Raw genomic sequence first — 7,959 nt, 5'->3', positions numbered from 1 at the left:
TCAGCGACAGGCCAGAAACCTGACTGATCTAGAGAAGATCTGTGTGGAGGAGTGGGCCAAAATCCCTCCTGGAGTGTGTGCAAACCTGGTGACAAACTACAGGAAACGGTTAACCTCTAATTGCAAACAAAGGCTACTGTACCAAATATTAACATTGACTTTCTCAGGTGTTCAGGTGCTTATTTGCAGCTGTATCATACAAATAAATAGTTAAAAAAATCATACATTGTGATTTCTGGATTTTTTTAGATTATGTCTCAAATACTTATTTTCCTCACTGTATATATAGATATAGATATATAGATACAGATATATAGATATATATGACAGCTACAGCTAAAATACATTTTGTGGCGCATTTGTGTGCATGTATGCGTGAATGGCGTGTTTAAGCAGGTGCTTTAACCATTACGTTAGCCGGTGCACGTTATGAGATCTGAAACCACAAACTGATCTGACTGCAGTTGTAGTAGTGTGATGGCTGTCTGAATGTGAGCCACACCCTGCTATTCAAACAGAATGAGTTAACAGGAAGAGATTTCATTCAAAATGAGCCCATTGTGATAATATACAAACTACAGCAGCTAAACATGAATTGTAGAACGATCTTTTGATTTTTTTTAACCACAGATTTAATTGTGTTAAAGTATGATCTCATAGGGGATGAGAATTGTGCATGCTGAATTTCTTATTCATTCATGTTCGAAGCATTAAAACCACCATGCACAATATTAAGATTAAGAAAAATATTTTGAGTAATGTTTGTAAGGAAACCGATCAGAGGCACCATTGACTTCCATAGTATTCTTTATTCCTACTATGGAAGTCAATGGGGTCTCTGATCGGTTTGGTTACAACCTTCCTCAAAATATCTCTCATCGTGTTCATAGAACAAAGAAATTTAAACAGGTTTGAAACAACACAAGGCTGAGAAAATTGTGACGAATTTTTATTTTTGGGTGAACTATCCCTTTAACAAGAGCCATATACTGTGGGTGTAGACAAGAAAAGCAGTGTAGTATAAAAGAACAATACAAGCAGCTGCGGGCCTGTGAAAATCACTTAGTCATATGATACTGACCAGACTTCTAATGAGAGGAATGAGAGTGCACTCTGTGTCTACTTTTATGAAGCTTCTTGGAGACACTGCAACCAATGTTATTTTCGTATCTTTTATGCACTGTATGTGCACACAAATCGAGAAGTCTGGGTTGTTGATCCATCATTGACTCTTTGTTTAACAAAATGATCCCTGCTCTATTTGTTTGACCGATTTGTCTGAATGCTGCTGCGAGAAATCGTCTTTTTGTATACAAGAAGCAGATTAACAGGTCACTCCCTGATGTTTTTCTTGATCTCTTAGAATACATATGTGGGTGATACAAATAATGTGACCTATAATGTTTTTAAAGAGGTCATATTATGATTTTTTTAAAGATGTCAAATAAGTCTTTGGTGTCCCCAGAGTGCGTATGTAAAGTTTAAGCTCAAATTACCCCACAGATAATTTATTATAGCATGTTAAAACTGTCACTTTGTAGGTGCAAGCAAAAATATGCAGGGGTGTGTCCTCTAAAATGCAAATGAGCTGATAAAATGCAAACACTGATTGCAATGATGGTGGATTGTTGAAACTGAAACTCATTTGTGCTGTCAATTATACATTTTTCTTTCTTTTTTTCTCTCTGCACTAAATGGCAGTGCCGTGGTTGGATAGTACAGATTAAGAGGCGGTATTATTTAATTGGACTTGCTACCTACGTCACAAAACAGGCAAAATCTGACCTAATTTTTCAAAGGCTTGCAGAGAATCGTTTAACAATACAAAGTTACTTGGTTGTTCTTTTTCACGTTTTCTAGGTTGATAGAAGCACTGGGGACCCAATTATAGCACTTAAAGGGACACTTCACCCATTTGCATTAAGCTTTGTATCGTTAGAACCCCAGTCATGTTTTTGAATGGTCGTGCATCATTCCCTTAGTTTCCCCTGAGACGGGAGAAATACAGATTTCAGTGTTGCACTTCCTTCTTTCAGTGATGTAAAAATCGTCATATGGGTGGGACCCACTCACGCAACAGACCTATTACAGATCAGTGGGTGGGACTTACGAAAATAAACGAACACAGACGAAAAAACTATCAGTGGTGCATTGTGGGAGTTGTAGTTTTCCATACAAATGTGCCCTAAAGTCACGTTCTGTCTTTTCTCGGTCAAATAGGCACAACATTCTAAATTTATGTTACATTTCTACTACAAATATGACCCACTTTCAATAAAGATGAATGTTTCTACCGATTAAATGTCCCTGGAAAAAGTCAGATATTCATGATATGACCCTTTAAGACTACCATTGTCAATAAAGTATGTTTTGTTTATATTTGTGTGGACTTCATTGTGTACTTCATATGGTCAAAGACTTCTGGAATGGGATGCAATGGTAAGTGAATTATTTTGTGTTTTAAACCAGGAGTTTTCAAACTGTGGGTCGGAACCCACTTTTGGGTCATGCAAAGTCACTTGGCTGTTGCAGTGAATGACACAAAAAAACAGTTTAGTCAAATTAATGACTAGCAATGACAATGATTTTAATATGATAGACCATAAGTTATTTTTAAATTGCAATTAAACTTGAATTTCCTCAATAAAATGACTCGGGAAAATAAACACTACCCAGTTACAAAAAAGAAAATTGTATTTTCTATTAATTCCTTTTAAAAAATATGTTTGTGAGATAGATTATTTATTTGAGTGGGTCGCAAAATAAAAAGTTTGAAAACCCTTGTTTTAAACTCTTTAATACTTTATAATATATTTATGTAAATAAAAACCAACGTTGTATTTTCACTATAATTTCTACACCTATAGCTCCAACACATGCAGATCTTTCAAACATAATCTCCTCTTCATGATTATAATGAATGATACAGCATGTTGGATGCACAGCAGTGAGCGGCAGAAGGGCGGGGCGATGGTTTGTTTAGTGACATCATCGCCCTTTGAAGCGTATTTCGGCCGTTGACCTCATTGGACGAAAACCGGGAGTCTGATGGGCTCTTTGGTAGCTTGATCCTTTTTTCGGTTCGGCGTTAGGATTCAGTTCAACTTCCTTCAGATTGTTGTGAGCACCTCTGAGCGAGCGGTGACGGTAGAGACAGTGGATTTGTTGAATTTAGGCGGCTACCTGCCTATCCCATTGGATGAACCACAGGGAAAGCTGCTTGTTAAAGGAATCCCACGTCTCTCGTGTCACCTTGCAGCCGGTGTAAATTCGTGGACGGTCCGCTTTTCCTGTCAGGACGGATTGTTACATCGGAGCAGAGGTTCAGTGCTGTTTTTATCTTAAGGTAAACGACTAACAATTTAATTTGAGCGTTTTTTTGTTAAGAATGAAGCGCGTTTACTCTGGATTTCAACGTGTTTGCCTGACGCAAAATATCAGTTTAGCCCTTTGTTAAAATCTGACACTTTCTCTGGGACCAACTTTGATTTAAAACAGGTTATGCTATGGTTTCTTTTTTAATTGTATCGTAAATTCATGATGGCTTCGTTCAGATCTCGCATGTTTGGGGCTGGGCGGCGTTTTAAATGGATGCATCGATTTGTCTTCAACATGCCATGAAATGAACGGCGGCCTGTTCTCGTTTTAATGCTTGCTAATATAAGTCATTGAGCCTACAGTATTCAGTATAATTGCTTATGTGGAGGGTACAGTTAAATCTTAACACTGAAGTAATCGGGTTTTGCGTCTTAAAACAATGTTTCTCGTTGATGCAATTGCCAAATCCTAATAATCCAAACTGTAAACACGATTATTCAGATTTCACGCATTACCTTGCAACGAATGCTGTACGCTTTTATCTTATAAAGTAAGCTGAATTAATTTAATTTGAAGCTTAAAATACTGCACCAATGTTGAGGAATTTAAATCATGGTTTTGTTAAGAAAAACACGTTGGGCGTTAAAAAAATCGCCGCACAAAACAAACATGCAGCTGATGCAAATAGTTGCTTATTCTGACGCATCGCCCGTCTTTACTTGTAGTTTAAGTGGACTACTGATATATGGATGTGGGATGCATGTGGTGCTTATCGGAGCTTGCGTGTCGTCTTGACGTTTTTTACAAACACTGCCTTGTTTTGACTTGAAATTATCGTTTCCATCGCGTTAAAGTCACGTTATCAACCCGTCCTTATAGCACCCGTAGGTCTGCAGATAACAGCGTTTCTACATCACACCCTGCCTCTGTTTACAGTGCTTGTAGGTGACGCACACACGTGCCTGACGCGGGAAGTTCATTACCGCCCTGTGCTTTTTAGTGCCAATGGCTCGGATATTTGTGCCTCTTTTGGGGAACTCATGCACTGGGGCAGGGGACAGGGGTTACCAAACTGCTTTGTCATCCGAACCCCCGTGACCTTAATTATTGGATAGAAGTACACCCTAAAGTTGAAATAATGCTAACCTACAATCGGCTTAATTGTTATTTTTTTAGCAGGCATACATAATTTAAGCTTTGGATTTACTATTACACATAGAACACCTTTTGAGTTTATTTATGGGCCCCCTGCTGCATCATTGGACCTTTTTGACTTAACCCCCATCACAATTTCTAACTGATATAATATTTTAGATCTTGTGGTAACTAGAGAGATGTTTTGGCTTATTTATTAATGATTATTTTGTTTTATTTTAAGTTATTTTAGGTCATATGGAGGCCCCCTTGGTAGTCCCCCTGCGGGCCCCAGCCTTTTTGTGGATGAATCTTAATGTCACAAATTGCTTGCATTTATCTAATTTATGGTTGGTTTAATAATTTACAGGAGATCGTATTCTTTCCACAGTAATTTGAAACGCCCTTGCCCGAACCACGTAATGTTTTATGTGAATGACATTAAGCCCATTGTGTCTTAGAGCACATTTACACCTGGTATTAAGATGCGTTTCGGCCAATTGGAAAACAAGAGGACAGAAGACGCCTGTTTGTTCACACCTGATGTTTTAATCTGTCTCTTTTGTCTGCTTATGTCCTGATTACTTCAAGGGGATGGTTTATGGGCGAGTCCCTCTGCTTTCGTTAAAACACGAACGTGAGAAATAACAGGTTTAAGTTGACGCACACTTAGGGCTGGGCGATAATTCGATAACGATAATTTTATAAATATAAAAGTACCCGATAAAACGATAATGACAGTTCGATAAGTGATCGATAATGTTTACGCACTTCCGGATGCTGCACGTGGTCTTTGTTTACAATCACAGTGTCAGTTAGACTTGAAGGAGTGGAGTAAGATGAGGCAAGTTATTAATTTGGGGCCCTAAGATTTCCGTAAAGTGGATAACGCGAACAGAATCACAAATGCGCGGAAACATTTTCCTTTTGTGTAATGTTGGACGCGCAAACAAGTTTGTCAAAGCTCGGAACACGGCAGACAAAATAGGTACAGTATACTGTTTTTCTTTCAGCGTCCGCCTTTTGCGCGCACACGTCCGCACAGCTTTAAAAGTATATTTACAGGACATTCACAGTCTGTCTTGGGTCTTAAAGTGACAGTAGCCTGCTGCTTTCTGTGTCAGAAATGTTAATTTCATAACAAACATTTACATTTATTAATACAGTAAAACTACATTTTTGTATTTCTCATGTTCTGATTAAAAAATAGTTTAAAAACATAATTAACTGTCTGGTTTTTACAACTTTCATTAAGCAGCTAAAATCTGCCTTTAAATTTGACAGGAATAAAGATTTGTCATTTATCATTATAATTATCGATATCGACCGATATGGAAAATAAAGTTGTTCCGATACCAGTATCGGAAATGCGGCCGATACCACAAAAAAATCTGGCATCGGAATCGGCAAGTACTTGAACCCATATACCGATCCGATACCATTTTCTTAATAAACCTAGTTATGCCCGTTATAGCTAACGCTGCAAAGCGAAACTCATTTCTTCTTCGCTGCTCTGAATGCAAACACTAGGAAGTTACCACACGCGTGACGCAACCACTGTTAACTTAGAGCGGCGAAGAAATGAAAGCATGCAGCCATATGTCCGCTGTTTGTTGTATTGTTGTATTTAGCTTCGTCCACTTGCGTTTTAGTCAATCGGATCACATCTTATTTCCAGGTGTAAACAGGGCCTTATAGTGCTTTGGAGTTGTCATAAATATTGTAATCCCAGATGTTTGTCTGATGTCTTCTCCTCCGAAATACTGATTAACCTAAAGTAACAAACCAAAAACACAATTCCGGTTGATTCTCGAATGTTAATACGGATGCATTGTTTTTACAGAGGCTTTTTATTGTCTTATGACTTATTAATACTGGTGTCTTTCTCTTTAAATGTGTGACTGTACTCTGGTCAGTGAGAGTTGAGTACAGCAGCTGTTTACAGTGCATTTTTAATTGGTTTTCGTGTAGTGCGGTCTACCTTCCGGCAATCCAATTAAATTATTATTATAAAAGCGGTTTTGTCAAACGCACATATTGTCAAGTCTTTGTCTTGGTAGACTATTCCATACACACAGAAAATCTTATGTTATCATGCTGTTTCAAACCAGCTTCGCCACAATCGACAGATTGATGGTTATACTCAGTTTTAGTTAGTATAATTTTGCAGATAGCATTGCACTTTCTATTGCATCCTGTGATCTAATGATTTCATCATTTGCTGAGGATGTCTGTGCTGGAAGCCATTACAGGTTTTGTCAGTGATTGTGTTTAGGCCCACTGTGGTCTGTGGTCTATAAATTTGACCAAGGACATTACATTCTCTCTTGTCATATTTGCACACAGCAGTTTTATGTCATCCATATACGGACATCCTGCAGTCTGTGAATGTAGAAACTAGTGGAAAACTGTTTGTTTTTGAATATTAAGGATTTGTGTTTATACCGCTGATGTTCTGGCCAGTTTAGCAGTTGCCTATTGTACCATTTAAACAGCAGGGTGTCCCAGGGTTCCTGCTGAAGACATGACCTCGTACTGAGGTGGTTGGGATGGACAAGTTGACGCCTAGCGTGGAGTCAGACATGATTTTTTGCAGTAGATTAATAAAATAAACCATGTTTATCATCAAATTAGTTAGCTTGTCCACCAGTCCATTCCCATGCACTGGCTTTCATGTATCCAGATTCCAGTAACAGTAATGTAAAATCCTGTCCATCCCGAGTAACAACATTAGCATTGACCTAAGATGTCTCAACTGTCAGCAAACCAGCAGTGGATATCTTGTCAGATCTGTGCGTTTAAGCGGAGCAGACAACTACTGTTTTAATCCTCTTGGGCACTGTCCCTATCCATCACGGCATCCTGCTGTTTCCAGTATGCAAACTATACCCAAACTAGCACGCCCTCACTCGCCATCTGTTCTCCCACTCATTTTCCTTTCCAATCTCTCACTCCGTAATATCTTTTGTGACTCTTTTTATGTTATTGTCTATCTTGATCACGTTAGATGGGTGCAGCCATCACTTCTTTGTTCTTCTCCTTTTAGTCTTGTGAATTTAAGCTTTTCTTTAACAGTTTCCCTCACAGTTTCTTTTGTCTTCTGTCTTTTCAGCCTTGTTTACAACTGTTATATGTTTTAGATAATCTGATTGAGATTGAGGTGAATTTTTGTAGCTACAATATCTTGAGTTCCTTTAGCTTATTGGGTAGAGCATTGCGTTAGCAGCGCCAATGTCATGGGTTCGATACCCAAGGAACACACATACCCAAAATAACTTTATTTTGCCAAAATTAATTATATGCCACATGCATATAAATAAATGTGATGGGTTCACTCACAAGCAATTGGATGATTCTCATGAAATCCAGATTTAGAAGGTGTCCAGCGTCAGAATTTTTAAAAAGCCCTTGAAGCCAATTTTTTGCACATGTAAGATACCATTATTTTTAGAGGATTTAAAAAATATTTCCTATAGAATTATTTAAATTTTTTATATTATGATTAAC

At 38.1% G+C, this 7,959-nt stretch overlaps 1 protein-coding gene across 2 annotated transcripts in view; it reads left to right on the top strand.

Moving 5' to 3' along the window:
• The first annotated feature begins 2,993 nt into the window (after positions 1-2,993).
• The window catches only part of prr36a (proline rich 36a), a 30,137-nt gene continuing 25,171 nt past the window's right edge, over positions 2,994-7,959 (top strand). The window contains exon 1 of one of the 2 annotated variants that reach the window (XM_055204706.2): positions 2,994-3,346. The gene's annotated coding sequence lies outside the window, so the exon portion shown is untranslated. The remainder of the gene's footprint in view (positions 3,347-7,959) is intronic. The other variant, XM_073861436.1, reaches the window with a different exon arrangement.

Source organism: Misgurnus anguillicaudatus, chromosome 3 (assembly GCF_027580225.2).
Source record: "Misgurnus anguillicaudatus chromosome 3, ASM2758022v2, whole genome shotgun sequence".
Taxonomy (NCBI): Eukaryota; Metazoa; Chordata; class Actinopteri; order Cypriniformes; family Cobitidae; genus Misgurnus; species Misgurnus anguillicaudatus.
This window is presented reverse-complemented; position numbering and strand designations above follow the sequence as displayed.